The sequence below is a fragment of the Lactuca sativa genome, chromosome 7, assembly GCF_002870075.4.
Source record: "Lactuca sativa cultivar Salinas chromosome 7, Lsat_Salinas_v11, whole genome shotgun sequence".
Lineage (NCBI taxonomy): Eukaryota > Viridiplantae > Streptophyta > Magnoliopsida > Asterales > Asteraceae > Lactuca > Lactuca sativa.
The window spans coordinates 105,360,636-105,380,271 of NC_056629.2; the positions used below are offsets into that span (position 1 = coordinate 105,360,636).

Genomic DNA, 19,636 nt, shown 5'->3' on the forward strand with positions numbered 1-19,636 from the left:
TCAGAAACAATACAAACACCACCACAAAAAAACATTGTCATTTGAAACATCAGAAAAAATATTGTCTTTATTCAAAACTAAAACTTCAGGTTTAGACTCGATTTTATTTTCAGAAACAGATCCTTTAGCTTCGTGCTTTGACTGATTCAAGGATTGATATGCAGGAGAAGTAGAAATGTTAGTACTTTCAACATTAATAAATCCTCCCGAAACAAAACCAGATGGCTTGCCATAAACCATAAATGGTTCATTGGCAATCTCTTCTTTGGACAACGGCTTGTGCTGATATGAATGATTGAAGGGAGGGGGAACTTGATTATAACCTAGACCCTTTGATTGATTTCTCTTAAGTTGCATGCAGTGATCTATCATATTTGCAACTACCTCACCCGAGACATCATATTTTCTAAAATCAAAATCAGCGGTTTCAAGTTTGCCCTTTAAAGATTCAATTTGAGCCACTAGTTCAACGTTCTGTTTCACTACATAATCATAATTTTCACATTTATTACTGTAGTCTTCCTGAAGTATCCTAAGGTCCTTTATTTTGGATTCCAATTGGGCTTTAAGTGGTTTTTGACCTTTTCTGAGTTGGTAACCTTCATATCTAAGGTCTTCTACTTCCCTTTTTAGTGAGTCATAAAAGGCTTTCTACTTCATTACCTAATGTCTCAATTTTCTCATGCAAAATTTTAACATAATCAATACAAGCTTGAGAGCATGATGGTAGACTTACCTCGGTTGTATTCGGTTCATGAGAAGAAGATACCATCAACGCAAACTGCAGCTCCATCATTTTGTCTTCGGCTGCCACAGTCTCTGTCGGAGCATCATCACAGACCTGCGCCAGGTGGGCATTTTCAGGTGCAGACAAGTTCAGGGCCTGCATCTGATCCTCCCAGTCGAATGACTGTGCAATCATAGCCTTCTCGTTGTTTATCTGAGCACCACTTCGATTGTTTCCAACTGCAAATATTGTCCTATCATTATTTAATCTTTTGTCTGGCTATGGACAATCACGAGCAAAATGCCCTGGCTCGTGGCAGATGAAACATCGCAGCTTTCCCTTGCTGAACCCAACTTTCTTGTCAGCACTCATCCCCCAGTTGTTCTTTCCAGTCTTTTTGGCAAACTGTTTCGCCCTAAAGACTGCCATGGCAATTTGCCATGTAATATCCATTTCTTCAACGTATTCAGGGTGAATTTGATCGAGATTGGCAAATGATAGTTGGGGTGGAAGATCTCCGGCTACGAGTGCATTGTAGCAATTGACAAGCCCTGAAGCAAATGCAAGATTTTCATCACCCTCCTTTCCCCTTGAAGAAGAAGCCCCAGTTGAGGATGAAGTAGCTTGAGAAGCCACGAACGATTGATTATGTGAGAAAGACATGGCTGATGCAGAGGAAGCTGATGGAGTGGCAAAAGTCTGAATCTGAGCTTGCAAAGTAGTAAATGATTGACCTGCACAAGGAAGACAAAGAGAAAAAGATGAAAAAGAATTGTTAGTAGAGATGCCAAGGTTCACAGCTGAGTATGAGTTCACATGGTTGATCTCTCGCTGCTTGTCATCGATATCACAAGCCTTGATGACAACCATCACTTCAGCAAGAGTGAGACGGCTAAGGTCCTTAGTCTTCTTGATGACAGCTACATTCATGTCCCAAGATTTTGGGAGAGCATTCAATAGCTTCTTGTTTATCTCTGACTTTGTATAGAAAATCCCAGCTACAGTCATTTTCGTATTGAGAGATGTGAACCGCTGCAGCTGTGCTTCAAGAGTCTCTCCAGGAACATAGTTGAACATATTGAATCGTTGTCACAGCAGATCTTGGCGACTCTCCCGCATGTCTTCGTTCCCCTCATAGACCTCAATTAGGGTTTCCCACAAAGCCTTAACAGAGGTATACTCCCAGAAACCTTGAGCAATATCTGGAGACAGGGCCATGGTCAAAGTGGCCAAAGCCTTCTCCTGCTCTTCAACTTTCTCAAAGTCTTCATCAGTGTAGTTTTCTATCTTCTTGTCAACCAGTTGCCCTACAACTGTAGTGGTTATTCTGACTGGATCCTTGATTATGCATTTCCAGATTTTGAAGTCTTTCATTTTTATGTATTTCTCAATTCTGTACTTCCATTCTAGGAAGCCTTCAGCGGATAAAAGTCTAGGAATCCAGGTGGTCGTGCCCATTACTGAATCCAACACGTGATGATTTGTTTGACTTTGAGAATCCATTAAAAAATTTTATTTAATTAATATGAGAGAGAAATTTAAGTTATTTGTGATTAATTAAGCTTCTGGTCAAGGACAGTTTACTGCCATAAACGATGTTTACGGTCAAGCTGTAGATTACGGCCGTAAACTCTGAGTTTACAGTCGAAAAAGGTTCACGGTTTGAAGCTTACGGTCCAAGAGTAAACAGTTTTCGGTTGATGAATATTCCTTATTCACGGCTCAAGAATTCGATTTTACGGTTCAAGAATTTTCAAGAGTTTGCGGCCGTAAATAGTGATTACAGCCGTAAGCTCAGGCCGAAAACTTGAATATTGCAGCTTTTCGACTAGACTAAAAACCCTTTTTGCAGCAGTTACAAACTTTACTCTCAAATCAATGAAAACTCGCTCCAAGATCGATTGTAGAGTGCCTTTGACGCTGGTTTTGCTCTGATACCAATTGTAAGGTCCTGAGAATGGATCTTACCAGTGATCAATAGCAAACACAATCACATAAACAAGAATAATAGTAGAAAAGAAAAGGAATCAAGCTTGCACACATTCTATTGTTAAAAACGTCTGATACAACTCGATATACGACCATGAACAATAGGCATCAACAACAAAACACGACTAGCTAACCCTCTATATATAGGGAACTACGACCGAAAAGAGTTTACGGCCGTAAACTCATTACAGACTCGTAAACCAACCACCAAGCCTACTAAAATACTCTGTCTATACAAAAACGACTATTACAATGCAAAGCCTAGACCAAAAAACTAATTGAGCCTTTCAGATTATCTGAGAAGTTATAAAAACCATTATAAGGTGTGGTGTGAGCTATGCAAGAGGCTTATGTAGTTAGGATATAATTTGTTCCTCTAATGTGTTAAGAGCAAGACATCTAACGTAAGTAACCCAAAGTTGAACACCAAATGAGATTCCTTGTGATCCTAGTCTCATGTTCAACATGATGTCTACGACAAAGGGACAACTGATAAACTTACCTTATGCATCAATTACAACTTTAAGCTTCTGGGAATTGGAGCTCTCTCTCCATCTCTTCTTTCTTGTAACTTGGTGCTAGATTTAAAGGTTGATATGTTACTTCTCTTTCAGGTTTATTTGGTATGAACTCTTAAGGATTAAGAACAACATGTATACAAGTGAAGACTAGCATCTATGGTGGTTGACTCTTGCTTGGTGTACACTTCTAGAGAAACTCTCTTTTGAGTCTTTTGTCACCTTCATCAACTTCCAACCTCCTGAGAGGAATCAAATTCTTCAAAGCTTGTAACATTTTTTCCTTCTATTTTTTTAATCTTTTCATGCTTTCCAAAATGATCATTGGTGGATTAAAAGAATTTTATGTTTATTCTATTTTTTAAGTTTTCTTTGCTGTTATTAGCGTTTTTAGGAAAAAGATTTTAAATAATACCCACATAATGTTCCTATAAATAGGTAGGAGGGCTCTGCCAAAAGTTTCCTTGTATACTTGAAGAGTTGTATAGCAAAACATACTTGTTTCCCTTGTTAAAGTTGTTAGCCTTAGTTTCTTGCCTGCTAGTTCGTTAATACATCATAAGGAGTGAAGTTACCATGAGTTAGCCAGAAGTACGCTAAGTGGCACACATTGTTGACTAGTCGAAAGAGTCATCTCGTGACATGGGTTTCAAATAAATCTTCTCAAAAGTTATATTTATGGATTAGGTGTTTCATTTTTTGATGTAGATAAGATGGAAGATTTGATCAATTGCAAGGTTGTGAAATTACTATGTATCTACCATGGAATTCTTATTAGAGAGAGAGAGAGAGAGTATGTAAAGGAGTCTTGGGTGCAAATCAACTTATTACAAATTTAAGAAGTAATTGTCAACTTTAAAGGTGACAGCTTGAGCTTTTGGAGGTAGATTTACACTTCCTTGGTAATTTGAGCATTTATTATTTTCCATGTTCAAGGCACCTATGATTATGTTAATAGAACGCGACCAAATTAGAAGAAACTTCTTAAAGGGAAGGGAGTTGTTAATTGTAAAATAGCACGCCCTAATTGAGAAACGATAATGGTTCATAAGAAAATTGGCAGATTGGGTATCGATAGTCTTTTCCTATAAATCATACTCTTTTAGAGAAATAGAGACGACGACTTTGAACCAACCAAGGTTCTTTGGGTTAAGGTTATTCAAGCTATTTATCTTTGGTCATTTTAAAAATTCTAATCAAAATAACCCTTCGAGTAAGTCCTCGGGTGAATTTTGTTAAAGCAGTAAAAAATTGCCTGAGTACAAGTTTAACATGAATGAGATCATGGTGAAATAAATTTGGTATATTTTGTGGATCAAACAGAATTTTGGAATGATGCATGGATGGATTGGTTCGACTTCTTTATGTTGAAGATTTCCATGGTTGTTTGCTTTGGAAATTATAAAATTGGGATATTGATTAAATTATATCACGAGGAGATTTGCATTGGCCATGGCGTAATGGTATAAGGCTGGGTCAGGCAGAGGAAGAGTTTATCTATTTACTAGTGACATTGGATGTGATTAACTTTCCATACAGGTATTTTTCATATCTCTTCAGTTCGAAATATTCTTGAAGTACAATTTCATTAGTGTAGACTAAATGGAGATCTTATGCCCCTATTAAAGTTAATATTCTTTGTTGACATGGCAATTCTCAACACTATATGGACTTTGAGGATGTATGGAACAAGATTATTTTTAAGTGACTCGGATGAGGACTGACTCGATCTTTTATTCGATTTATGTTATTACTCTTTTGTTATTGGCGAGTAGGTGTGTAGAAAGTTTAAAGTTTCTTTCTTGGACCGGATGAAAATTCCGCATTTACTTTGATGCATTTTTTTGCATGCTAGCTCTTGATTAAGAAATGTGGATTGGTTTGTTGTTAAAAGACCTTCTTGAAATATTCAAAAGAAAAACGGTGGTCAAATTTACTTCTTAGACTAAAGGGAGTGGGAGGCGCCAAGCCTTGCCACTTCCCTCGCTTCCAATTCGCTACACCACCCCCTTAATTATGCTAAATGGATCGCTAAGAAGAACTCGCTAAGAGAGAGAGAGAGAGAGAGAGAGAGAGAGAGAGAGAGAGAGAGAGAGAGAGAGAGAGAGAGAGAGAGAGAGAGAGAGAGAGAGAGAGAGAGAGAGAGAGAGAGAGAGAGAAGAGCTGATTGACTATTTTTTTTCTTTTCTTTTCTTGGAGCATTGCTGTTGTCGTTAGGGTTTTATCTCCCATTTAAACTGAGATCATACCAAAGCCCACGAAAAAGGCCATCTGAACGGACAATCTTTTCTCTTTGCATATATTTCAAATTATGAAGAAATTATAAGAAGATTTGACAAAGAGAAAACGAATGTATTTGTTTGACGAATAGATGATACAAAAGAACTAAAATGAAAGCGATGCGTCTAAGTTCTAACACAATGATCAAAAGCCATTTTTGACTTATTTTTTTTCTAAACATACATCTTAAGTCCCTAAAGTATAGTTAGTTGGTCACATTTAATCTTAAACATAGTTTTAAAAAATATGATTTATTTAAGTTTGAAAAAAAAATCAAGGAGGGCTAACGGTGTTACCACTCCTTACGAAATGCTAAGAAAAAGGTGCTAGCAAGGTGGCATACAAAAAAATGACATGACAATAAAAAAAATGATGTGGCGAGGTGTTAGGAGTGCTATCACTCCTTTCACCCTTAATGATTTTGTAATCCAATTGCTTTGTGGCCTAATGTAAAATCTTTGAATTCTCAGATTAAAAAAGTTATAGATTCAAAAAATTTATATGGTATCAGATTTTTACATGTTAGTTTTGTTATCATGTAAATTATATTATTTCCATCGATCTTTAATTCGAAAGAGAAAGGTAAATAGGCTTTTAAGGAAATACGGATTCGATCTTATAAATTGAATGCTGCTAATCATCTTAATTGGTATTTATAAGTTTATTTCAGTTAATTATAAGGTTTTTTTGTGGTTTTTGGGAAGGGACGGAAGTGTAAAAGGTAATCGTGATTGGTGGAATGAAAGTGAAAAGGGGTATTTGAATTGCGAGTAACAATGACATTGCACCCAATACCAAATATGTATTGATTGGCCTTCAAGGGAAATGCTTACATGAGTAAAAATGCATAACCCTTGTTTAAGCAACCCAACACCCCACCCCATTCCATTCCCTTCTTAGCCACCTCTCTTGATTTCACCAACCATCACCATTTCGTTTCTTTCCCTTTTTCCAATGGGGTGGTTTCAATCCCTCTTCTCTCCACTCAAGAAGCTATGGGTTAAACTCCACTCAGCTCATCATAAGAGTATGTTCTCATTCTTTCTTCTTTTTCTTTTCCCAATCTTATGCCATCTGTACATTAACGTATGATTTAGTATTAAAAGAAAATACTCAAATGTGGTATCCGGTCAAACTATAATATCGGTTTTTATTTTGATCATTACCAGCATTAGTATTTTCTTACAGAAGACTCGTGAATTTAGTGAAGGTTTTGACCCATGTCCATTGTCGTATCAGTCGTAATACATTGAACATGTTGGTAAAAGATTTAAAATTTTAAACTTCAAATACTTTCAGGTAGAGGGATCTACATATTGTACGAGGATGTGAAGTCATGTCCCTATGAAGATGTGCACGTACTTTGGTCTATATTGGTGGAATCGACACATGGTCCTTCTCACGCTTTAGCATTACCTCCATTAAACTGATACATTCTTCCTACAGATGATCCCCGAGCTTCTTGTCTTTGTACATAATCCCCCTCTTTTTTTGATCAAATCTTGTACCTGTTTCTGAGGTTTTTCAGGAATTGTACTTTGCAACTTTAAGTTATTATGCCGACATAACTTTTTTCATACAGAATGTTGCATTTTACTTGGTGTAGATATATATATGGAGGCCCTTTGCTACATTTAATTAGGAACTGGCAAAATATGATTCACATAACGTCCCATGAAGCGTTTGGCTCCATAATCCATCATTGTGACATGGGTGGTTTTTTTGGAAGTTTGTTGTTGGTTTGTCCATTTTGAATCAGTTTTTATTTCATTTTCACTGGTGCAGCAGGTGACTTTGCTAAAGTGTTTTTGCACAATTCTCATTGATTATATATATATATATATATATATATATATATATATATATATATATATATATATATATATATATATATATATATATATATATATATATATATATATATATATATATATCATTGTTGGACAAATTAGCCTTGGTGGCCGATTAATCGTTTGACAGAGTTGAACCGATTACGTTTGGGTGTTTGACGGAAATTGGTCAAACTCGGGTTTGACGGTCATAGGCGCAAAATATTTAAAAAATTTAAATTTTTGTAATTTTCAAATAATACTCCAAAATTTTTATGCTTTCAAAATGTAAGATATTATACTAAAATTTTAAAATTTTAAAATATTTAAAATTTTAATTACTTATTTTTTTAGGATATATATTAATTTTTTAAATAATTTTATTAAAATTTAGGGTCCCCAATTAATATTCATTGAGTCCGATTAATCATTTAACGTCAGTCGACCGCCGAGATACCGTCAAACGATTTTCACAATAAGACCATATATCATAAGGGACCATCATATTATGTGACACATATGGGACGTAATCCTAAGCATTCGATTTGAAGATAAAAAAATAATTTTTAAATGCAAAATAAATGAAATTTTTTGATTGTTTTAAAAAAATATTATTTTCGTCATTTATTTTATCCAGAAAATAAAAAAAAAATTACTGTTCTTTTCAAAATATACGTGAAATATTCTAATACAATATTGTAATGTAAATATTCAAATTGAATTTTTAGAATGCTAGAATATCTTAGTATAATATTAAACTATAAATATTCAAAACATTCTTAATTGAATATTAGAATACCGTAACAAATCTAACAATTGTAGTAGAATATTAAAATATTTTAATAAATCTATCAAGTTTAATGCAATATTAAAATATTCTAAATTTCTAAAAGTTCAATTTGATTATCTACAATGTAATAATATATTAGAATATTTTACTTATATTTTGAAAAAATGGTAATTATTTTTATTTTATTTTATTTATTTATTTATTATTTTTTTGATAAATTAAATAACGTAAATAATATTTAGCAAAACAATTTTCCGATTTTTCCTTTTAGTTTGCATTTTACAATTTTTATTTTATTTATTTTCTTTTAGTTCTAACATTCTAAAAGTTCGAGTTTATTTATTTTTTTATTTTCTTTTAGTCGATGTTAATGTTTATTAATAGAGCACAAAAAAATGAGTTTTTTTTTTGTATAATTAGTTCTTTGTATAAAAATAAACTTAAACATTGATAAAAAACAACAAAACGAAGTGAGTTTTTTTGAGAACCAAAAGATTTGTGAGAACTTGCAAACTCATAATCTGCTCAACACTTCACACCACCAAAAACATCAATCTTCTCTAAATGATGCATATAAGGCAAATCTAGGCTCAATTTTTTTTAATGAATGTGTTTTTTTTTTGGTTTTTTTGTATGATTACTGATGAGCACGATCAACAATTGTACGGACTACCGATTAGCACAATCAACAGTCATATGGATTGTTGATGAGTACAATCAACAATCATATTGAAGAATGATTGAGAAAAAGGAAAGCCTTCAAATTTTCGGTTGGTGCTTCAAAAGAAGAGATGGCCGAAATTCATAGGGTATATCCCTATTTATAGTGCAGTCAGGAAACCCTATATAAGCCCAAATCCAAGATAATCTTAAACCTCGTAATTATCCACTTTCGTGTTTATCCTCCAAGGATAATTCTAGAATTCATTAGGCATGAAGAAATCATCCAATCCTTTAGGAAGAATCGTCCATAGCCTATTGAGGGTTCTATATTGCCTTTTGCTTAACTATTAAATAATTACAATTCAGTCCCAGCACTTTTAATTAATTATTTTAATTCTGAAATTAGTTTTAATTAATTTCTAATTAAATATTAATTAAATAATACTATTTCAAATTAATATATTATTCTTATAATATATTAACTAATTATTTAATTTATTAATAAAATAATAAATTCAACCTCTTTGTCCAAAATCATCCTTCCCAGTTGTTATTCTTGAGGGCAACCCAAAAGGACTGTGCTACTATGAATTTAAGTATATACCAATTAGACACCTAATCCAATAATATCCCAATTGGATAAGTCTAATAACTATACTTGCCAGTATATTCTTTCAAATAGATCAGCAAATTGTAGCTCTTGAAGCTGCTGTCGAACTCTGACCTAGTCAGTTACGTGTCCTTAGATAAGTGATCAAATATTCCTTCGTTCTACAAGATATCGCATAGACATAAGACATGGATTATAATTAATCTCATTGTCCAAGTTTTGTTTCCCGATTTCTGAGTTATGACGAATGAGATCAGACTACTAATTGAGCACATAAAAAGTCCAAGAAGAATGGGAATCGCTGTTCTTCGGCGGTTTCATCTTGGAAACGGTTCGATGCCCCTTTGGTGGCATTTAAACCCCAATTCCTTCTTGTGTTTCCTCCTTACCTTCTACTTTTCTCACTTTGACTTCTTGTCCCAAAGAAACTTTTTCGACCTTTTCTTCATATTCTTCCATGGCTTCCACTCGTTCTTTGGGAAGAGATCTTACCACTGAAGAATGGGAATCTTTTAAGTTTTGATTCGGGTTTTTCCCTCAACACAGAGTGCAAATCCCCCTTGATGCATCACTTTATAGTCCTCCCGAGGGCAAAGTCGGCATTCCCATCGCCTTGTTCGAAGTGGGCCTGCGTCTGCCTACTACCGACTTCTTCAACCTGATTATCCGGGAATATGGGTTTTCGTGAGAGAGCTGACCCCTATTGCTATAAAAAAGATAGTGGGTTTCAAACTCCTCTGTCGTGCCCTAGGCCACATGCCAATTGTTTCAACATTCAAGTACTTCTTCAACGCATCTACTCAGTCGGGGACTCGGACCCTTTCTCATCGGCGAGGAGTCCCTATTCTTATCCAGGATAAAAAGTCCAAGAAGAAATGGCGGGAGAAGTTCTTGTGGGTGAGCAGCGAACTCGTGGTGCTCAGCTACCCACAAACTAAGGTGTATGCCGATCGCACTCCAACACTTTTTGGTGCTGACAAGGAACTGGCTGATATCCTAGAGAAGATCAACAATGATGAGGATTGGCTTGACTCCTTCTTGGCCGCTGGCAGAATGAGTGCCGCTTGGAGGGCTTGCGGGAAGATGCTCGAGTTTTTTGTCGAGAAAGAGGGTATTGTTCTTCTTAGACTATTTTATCTTGCCCCTTCCCCCTTTTTTAAAAAATAAATCGACATGTTGGTTAACCATCGTTGGTTTTTATTTTGTTGCCAGGTTTGGAGGAGGTTGTTTCTTAGAGAAAGCTCTTCAAGGTCTATTCGACGGTGAACTTCAGTGTCGCGACGTCGATCTTGTGGAGGCTCTTCCAGCCCCTGTTTCTAGTCGAGGAATCGAGGCTACCATCGGTTCTGACAATGCTACTGGAACTGGAGAGGATCTAGAGCTTTAGGACGTTGTTGTCACTGGCGTTTCTCAAAAGGATCCTACGCCTTCCGGATCGCCGAGGAGTCTTCACCGTGTCAAGAGGCGTTTTACTCTCTTGGAAGCCTCTTCCGGTGGTCGAACTGAGACGACTAGCACCGAGCCCCCCTCATAAGAATCGTAATATGAGTTTCTTACTACGGGGAACGAAGAGTTCCCGCTGTTGGAGGAGCCAACGCGAAGACTGCTGGGGGGGGGGGGGGAACAAACCAGGGCGATTGAACCGCCTAGTCATTCAAAAGAAGAAAGCACCGAGAAGACCAACCCTATTCCCCCTACTGGAGGAGCCAAGGCGAAGACTGGGTCTTTGCCTTCCCAGGGTCTTGCATCAACTTCTACTGGTAAAGCCGCTACCATCCCCTTTTTAGTAGATTCTCATCCAGATGCCTACAGGCCAGCTTGGAGGCTAACTTCCCAAGACCTTGTCTCTGATCACAACATTTCTCTTGAGTGGTGTCGGAACGCTTTTCCTCCAACTACAACTGAGGCCTTAACTGTACTAGCGGATGAGCATGTGGCCGACGACTTACACTATGTTGCCGCCCAAGTGTCATCTTACTTGGTTGCGGCTGCTGAACGCATCTCCGATATGGAGACCCTCCAATCTGACTCTGACCGGAAGAGCATCAAATGCAAAGAGCTGAAAGCCCAGGCGGCGAAGATAGAAGCTGACAAGTGCATCTAGGAGGCCAAGCAGGAGGTGACGCTGCTTGAGAAGGCAAGCTTGGCAGATCAGGTGGCAAAGTTAGAGGAAGAGGTGAGGCGCCTGAATAGTTGTGTGGGGGCGTTGAGTCTGGAGAACGCCAGTGTGAGCAAGCGGATGGCAGAACTGGAGGTCGACCTGGTTGTTGAGAAAGCTGCAAAAGGGGTGTTAGAGAAGGATGTTTTGTGGAACCTTGGCGATGGGTTTAGCCGGGTGGTTGATAGGGTGATTGAGAGCCCTCAATTTCTTCATGGCTTGGTTCAGGTGCGGGCGACTTGTGTGGTGGCAGGGGTGGATCAGGGAAAGAGAGCTGTGAAATAGCTGGTGACTGCCAGGGAGTTTAATCCAGAGGTTAAGGTGGATGTGGCCAATAAGACTCAAGAGATGGAAGATACCATGGAGACTTTTATTGAAATTGATTCGTTGGCTATCTCCACCTGGGCAGTCTGGACATGGCCAGGCTCCGCGATCTTTGTCAAGATGCTCAGAGCGATAGATCTGGCCCTGGCTCAAGTTCTTCAACCGCTGATGGTAACACCCCTACCCACAAGTAGCGATGTTATGTATCTTGGAAGCTTTCTTGAAAACACAACATAGAAGAACTGTTAGAGGACGACCAGGTGCTCTCCCAGGACGTAACTCCGACAATCAAGTTAGTTTTCTGAGAGAGGGAATTCAGTGTAAATTCAGTGAGGGAGAAAATGGATCCCTTCCTTCAGGCGGAAGAGATCCTTTTGTACCTATTACTAATGGATCGTGGGGACCTCGTCCAATGAGTGTCATACGTGGCCTCCTCTAACTGGGAGAATGATGCCCACGTTATGTAACTGCCTGGTGCCATCAGTTATGGGTGTCACCTAAGCTTCTTGTCACGCCCTGATTGGTCGTGAGTGAATGAGAAGATCACAGGGATATTTGTCCCCCGTGGAGGGAACCGAATTGCTACCCCGGTGCTGGATTACTTGGGCCAAAGTTGTAACGAGCTAACGTCACGTTTATACTTCCGTTACATTTAACATGGCTGTTCATGGTAACGTTAACACTTGGCCAAGAACTTTCGATGCCATCATCAAATCATCTAGGGGCCAACATATATCGCTTTTCCCGTCATGGCAAAAGGAACAGATAAACTTCAACTTATATGCTTGTACTATAAGTTGGGTATTATACTATAAATCCAAAAAAATTGTTTAATGTGATTTCTTGTTGATTTATCAAGGCTAATTACAACATGGTTCCTCAACATTTATATATACTTATTTATATATATGATAGCTTACAAAATCAATGACCATATGGTTTTCAAATGTTTTATTGCAATAAGATTACATTTTACATTGTGGATACACTTGTAAACATGACCCCTTTGACTTGGTTTGACCCTAATTTTTTTCTAGTTGTGACATCATCCACCCGTTAGAGGCAATTTCGTCCCGAAATTAGTTCTAGTGTGGGCCCTCATGAACTAGGAAAAATATGTGGATACTTCTGCATCATCCGGTCTTCGCGTTCCCATTGAATTCAGCTCCTCGCTTGGCACTCGATCGGACCTATCCATTATTTCTACAGGTTCCTCGACGAAATGAAGTTTTTCATTTACCTCAATCTAATCAAGCGAGCCAACGAGTGTTTCGTTAGATAGGCATTTCCTCAGGTTTGACACATGAAAGACAGGGTGTACATTGTTGAGCTTTGGTGGTAACTAATCTTTGGTAAACCTTAGATTGTCCTCGACAATTGTTTAATCCTTTTAGTCATATCCAGTTCTAAATCTTTTCCCTTCTTAATGCCTCAGGCATTTGGAAAATTTTATAAAGGATGAATATAGCACATGTAATCGATCCTATATCCAAAGCATATGGGACACGATTCATGATGTCTCACATAAAGACTAAACCAGTCTTTCGCTATAATATTTCCATTTCAATTTGCCAAGTTCTCATAATTCAGATTATGAAAAGGGATGTCGTAATCATAATCGAATTTTAGAACGCAAACAATGGACCCATATATAGAATTCCCTTATGTTGAGCCATTCCAACATGAAATTCATATATATATGCTTGACTAAATGATTAAAACCTCACGATCTAAGCTTATAGATTTGAGATGAAGTATAATTTCCTCTCCCTTAATTATAGCAAAACAACTTTTCCTAATTGAAACCTTTTGTTTTCTATAATTAACATTGCTAGCTTGCAATACTTATCATAATTATCACGCTCCCACTAACATGATGATTATTAGCATAACACTTATGCTCCCACTAGCTTTGACATGTACTCAGAAATCAGCTGACTTTCATACCAAAGTTCAGATTTCTGATACTAGATTGTTTTGATAAGACTTTATCAAAATCATACACCTTCCCTTAGATAGCACACTTGTGTGTCTAAACAATTATGAAGAAGGATGCCGTAATCATAATGGTTAGACCTTTTTGCCACTTCTCACAAGTCCAGGTTAGTGTGCCGGTAAACCACACACGCTCCACTAACGACTTTGAGAATGAAAATATCACAATTGCTATCTAGCTAAAATCTACTCAGTGAAAGTGTTTCCTCACCACCATTTTCATGAATCAGAGAAAAACCTTATGACACTTAGATTTTTATGGTGTATGTGTTCTTATCCATGTGAATTGTCAAAACCATAGTCACAAGACAAGGATAATGACAAATCCAAACTCATATGAATTGAACTCAATCTTAACTTCTTGCCACCTGGCAGCTCAAGGGCCTGCCATTGCTTCCAAGTTGTTGTGCAACACATTGAGAACTCTAAGAACTCATATGCAAAGCCAACTTTAACTAGAATGGGCATAGACTATGTCAACACGATAGGTTATAAACCTCAAGTCGTGTGCTAGTGAAGAACTTCAGGTTTTATTCTTGATTAGTTCTTGAGACTTTCAAGACCTTTAAGACTCCCACTGTCCTCTTGACATATAAGACTCCCTTGTCAAACATCCAAGAGATAGTGCGGATTCTAATCAAGACAAACACTTCACACAATTGGCCTAAGTTGGTCTTTGTTTTATCCAAAACATCACAACTTACCAATTTCAAATGTACAAGAGTAGAAAACTTTTACTCTTACATTTGACAAGTGTTTTAAACCTTCTTTAAGACATGTCACTCAAGTTACAATCTTGGAGTATGACTCTAAGACTTGTATTGGAACGAAGTATGACTCATCTTCTTGATTTAACCATTTCAACAATTCAAGTTCCTCTTCTTAGTCATAAGAATACACTAAGATTTCCTTAGAGAACTAACTTTGATATGGTTTCTTAATCATTAAGATGATCACAAAAAACTGATACTAAAGTACTCTCCCATCTTTTCAGATTTGAGAAACTTTTATCCTTCTGCCTAAGTTGATTCTTCTTATTTGCTCTGCCATACATTGGAACCTTTCCAATGTCTCAGAATTATACTTTAGCCTGTAAGTATAACCATATTTACTATGCTTTAGTAAATTATGACGAAAAATCTTATCGATCTTTTGTGGTGGACTTAATCAGTGCACAAGCATGTGTACTCGATCCCTTAGTCCGTTACTTGACTCACACATCCATGTGAACAAGTAGTTAGTGTTAATTTTCCAATACTTGAAAGTTCACATTCATCATGCTATACAACTTGCATGATTCCAAGTTCCGGTCCAATTGAAACTTGGATGATGAGAATCTTTCCTTATTTGGTAAGTTTAGACATTACCACAACTGAGAGAATCAATTTCATACTTCCACTCTTGCTATTAATGGAATCTTACAAGCAACAAAAATTTTCACAGGTGCCATTGTAAGGATATTTTAAAATAAATAAATCAGAAATTTTCCTTTTATTTTAAAAACATTGCGGAAAAACTATCATTACAATCCATATGAAAACTTGTTGATATCTATTCCTAAGCAATATCTCATAACTCCTAAGAAGTAGCTCAAGAATCCGATCTTCAAACTATGCGATAGAGATCCATCTATGCGATCAGATTCAGCATATTCTTTCTTTAAGTTTCTTTACTTTTCTTTGATTCTTAAAACATCACCATGTGACCCAGTCACATCATGTATCAAGAATCTCAGAATAGAAACTTAGCAGAGTTAGATAGTGGACTTTACCTGAAGTAGAGTCAAACTTATTGACTTTAACATCCTTAGGTAAATTTGGCAGCTTTGCAACCAATGCCCCTTTCTTTGGCAATATAAACATATGGACCCTTTGATAATGGTACACGGGACTATCACAGACTTAGCTTTTCTCTTTACCATTTGGTCAACCGAGTTGACTATGGCCGATCCCTTTCCATTGGGAAGAGAATGCTTTCCTGGATTTCCTGTGTCACTATTGTCAATGTCCATCAAGTTTTAAGGAAGTTGATCTTAACAAGTAGATAAGATCATTAAGGGTCTTGTCATTGTCTGTTTCATAGGTGTCCCAAAGGAACTCACTATGTGACTTAGAAAGTGATTGAACCACCAACTTTCTCAAGACTTTGACACCCAACTCTCCCGGCTTGTCAATATGTTACTACATCTCCAAGACGTGACCACACCTACACCTTGCCTTGCCAATTGGGCTTGAGTGACCTTAAACTTTTTCAAGAACTTATGGGTTGGGGAGAATAATTGGAGGAGGTGAATGAAGTATGATTTCCATGGGACATCATCTTCATTTAGGAAAGCTTGTTTCACGAGATTTGGGAAGATCATAGATGTCTAAACCAGACATCTTTTGGGAGATATTCAAGATAGTTGATCTTAAGTCCTTAATATGACACCCAATATGAAATATTAAGGCTAGGACCCAACAAACTATTTTATAACTTAGAAGAGGGATGCCGTAATCCAAGCTATAAAATATTTGAAGGTAGGTGAATGACAATTCACCAATTTCCACCAAGATAAACGAAATGTATTATTAGGTTTTAATTGGTTTTGAAACTCCTAGATCTTTTGAGATTCATTGAACTGTTCAATGGCATGTTTCAATCTCGAGTGTGCCCTTCAGGTTTTGTGACTGGGATGCCGAGGATCACAAAACAAGGTGTGAAGTAACCATGCAAATTACTTGGTACCCTTAAGTGTTTACCCCTCAATCGATGTGCCGGTTAACCACACACGCTCCATCGATACTATGATAAACATTAAGTTACCCTTTGCCTACCTTGTTAAATACGAGTTAGTGTGCCGGTTAACCACACACGCTCCACTAACCGACTTAAACAAAGTGCAAAGTGTAATTTCATGGATTAGCACCTTATTCACATTTTCCTAAGTAACTAGGATTGGGTATTATTAAGAGTTTAGTTACTTAGTATTTATCATTAATACTTTTAATGAAGGGAGAATTCTAGTCCTGTCAAACCCGTTCGGCTAACGACCCTCCACCAGTCAAGCAAGCGGTGGGTGAGAGTGGACACCCTTTAAGTTGCCATTTTATAGGCAACAACCTTATACCCACCTTATAGACCGGCTTCGTGAATGAGGCGTACTAGCGGGAAGACTGACTTTACTCTTATACATATATATATATTATTAACTTATAATATTATAAAGTATAAGGGTTGAATTTTAACTTTTAAAATTCTATGGGCTAACTTGGAATTAAAGTATTCATAAGAGAAAACTTTACAAATTCCAAAACTTGAGAGCAATTTTTGAAACTATTCAAAACTAATTAATTCCATTATTTATGTGTTTAAAGTAGTTTTTAATCCAAAAACTCTTCAAGTTCCATAACTTGAGGACAAGTTATGGAAGACTTTAAACTAATAAAATAATTACTTTTCTTTATTTTATAACTTATGGAATTAATTAAGGTTACACTTTATTTTATTTATTATTTAATGAAGAGACTCTTGGTCCTCCATAACTTGAGGACAAGTTATGAAGTCATAAACCCATTTAATTAGAACTAGACTCTTCATTTTTGTAACCTTTGCCAACTATTATGAGTTTTATGAAACTTAAATGTGACTTTTCATATAACTTGAGGACAAGTTACAAAAAACACATTTTAGAATCAACTCTTAGATTAATTTGGATTGAAAACAACTATTTCACTCAACTTTCTATTAATCTAAGCAACTCATAAGAACAAGATAATTCAAATCAAACTTTTTCATGTAATTAGTCTAAACCTTAAACTAATACAAAACATGAATCTATTGACAATTATCTTTGAAGTTGGATTAGCATGAACATTACCACATCAAAAACAAGTTTATAAGTTCAAAAACATCTTAGGGTAATGTTCCTAGTCCAATTCCAGCCAAAAAAGTCGAATTTATGCTGTCTGGGGGTCCAACTCGTCGAGTGCATGAACCAACTCGACGAGTTGGATCGATTTGATCAATTTTTAGGCATGGACTCGCCGAGTCTCCTGATGGACTCGCCGAGTCTGATGATCAGACAGCAACAATTTCGTTTTTTTAAGCAGTTTTGCAAGTATAACAAGAAAACAAGCCTAGGCTCTGATACCACTGTTGGGTTTTGAGCATTCTAACACTCCTATGGTGTACATCCAACCCTATAAACTTTGGATCTATGTTTTCTCTATAAGACATGCAAATAAGAAGTTTCCAAGGCTTTAATCCTAACTAGCATATTATGAAGTTCTTATACTACAAAGTACTAGTTAAATGACATACCTTTTGATGTAGCTGAATGTCTTCAAGCTTTAAGAGCTTAGCCCCAATAGTGTGGAAGCCTCAAATGGAATCACAAATCACCAAAACACCTTGGAAGACTTTAGAGAATATGGATACTTGGTTCTCTCTAGTGAAATTGGCTAGCCCTTAGTGTATCACACTAGTGCCAATTTCACCAACCAAGGACATCTTTATATAGTGTGGAGGATTAGGGTTAAACCCTAATACCCATGACCTTTCATTTCCTGGGATCCATGGGTTAAACACTCCATGGACTATCCATGAAAGCTTAGCCCAACCTAAATGAACTTGGCCCATTCCATATATATAAGAGTCCATATTTAATTAGTTCCTTTTGATCACTTAATTAATTTTAAATTAATTCTTGATCAATACTAATTAAATAATATGATTCCATATTAATATATTAGAACTTATAACATATTAATATTAATCATAAACATACTATTCTCAAAAGATTATCCATATAAATTGTGTCGGTGAAGTGCAACCCAAATGGACCATGCCGGGTCGGGTCAAGTACATACCAAATATAGTTATGGACTTAGACATTAATCCAACAAGTGTAAGCTTCAATGTTGGAGTCCTTCACAGTGAGATTCCATAATTTCTGTTCGAGTTTCTGTACTTCATGTCTATGGCAGTATTCTTTAAGGATCATGGTTTTGAGGTCTTCCCAAGCCATTGAGTTTGCCACTAGGAGTGTTAGATCCTTAACGAGGCCATTCCACCATGTGAGGTCTCTATCGGCAAAAATACAAGATGCAAATTTTACTTTGCTTTGCTCCGGGCAGCCACAAATTTCGAAGACTGACTTCGTCTTTTCGAACCATCGAGTTAGGGATATAACTCGTCTACTTCCAATGAACGACCTTGGCTTACCGTTTGTGAAGTCATTATATGTGCATGCTCGCTGGAACCCCTCCATGGTTGGAATTGCCCGTTCTGTTTCCACTTCCGCCTCAATTTGCACCATTGTTGTTGATATATGCCGGAGCAGTAGTGACTGCGGGCTAAATTGTCACCTAGAATGCGATCGAATCCATTTGTGGTGGAGGCGGCGGTGGTGGTGGTGTTGTCTCGTTGTTCTTGCGTCGGTTGTATCTTTGGGGCTGCAGTCTACTGCCACAAGTGGAATTTGATAAGTTTTTGATAAGGGCTATGATGTGGATAACGAAACATCACATTTAGATATATCAAGTCTATTGATTTTCAAGCGTTATTTTGTACATATAATTGAAATCTTGTTGTACCTAATAAAAATGAATAGATAAGTTATAGCAGATAACAACATCTATAATTAAAAGACATGTTTGTTTCATTACTAATAAAGTAGATGTACATAACTTTTGGAAAATTGACCTTTATAAGGTCAACAATACATCAGGATAATGATCCGACATCATAACGACCCTCTGAATAGTGTAATC

At 36.7% G+C, this 19,636-nt stretch overlaps 1 long non-coding RNA gene across 1 annotated transcript; it reads left to right on the forward strand.

Moving 5' to 3' along the window:
• Window positions 1-6,373: 6,373 nt before the first annotated feature.
• Window positions 6,374-7,091, forward strand: LOC122195000 (uncharacterized). Its single transcript, XR_006184915.1, has 2 exons — window positions 6,374-6,541; window positions 6,814-7,091. It is a non-coding gene; the product is annotated as an uncharacterized LOC122195000 (long non-coding RNA).
• The last annotated feature ends 12,545 nt before the right edge of the window (window positions 7,092-19,636 follow it).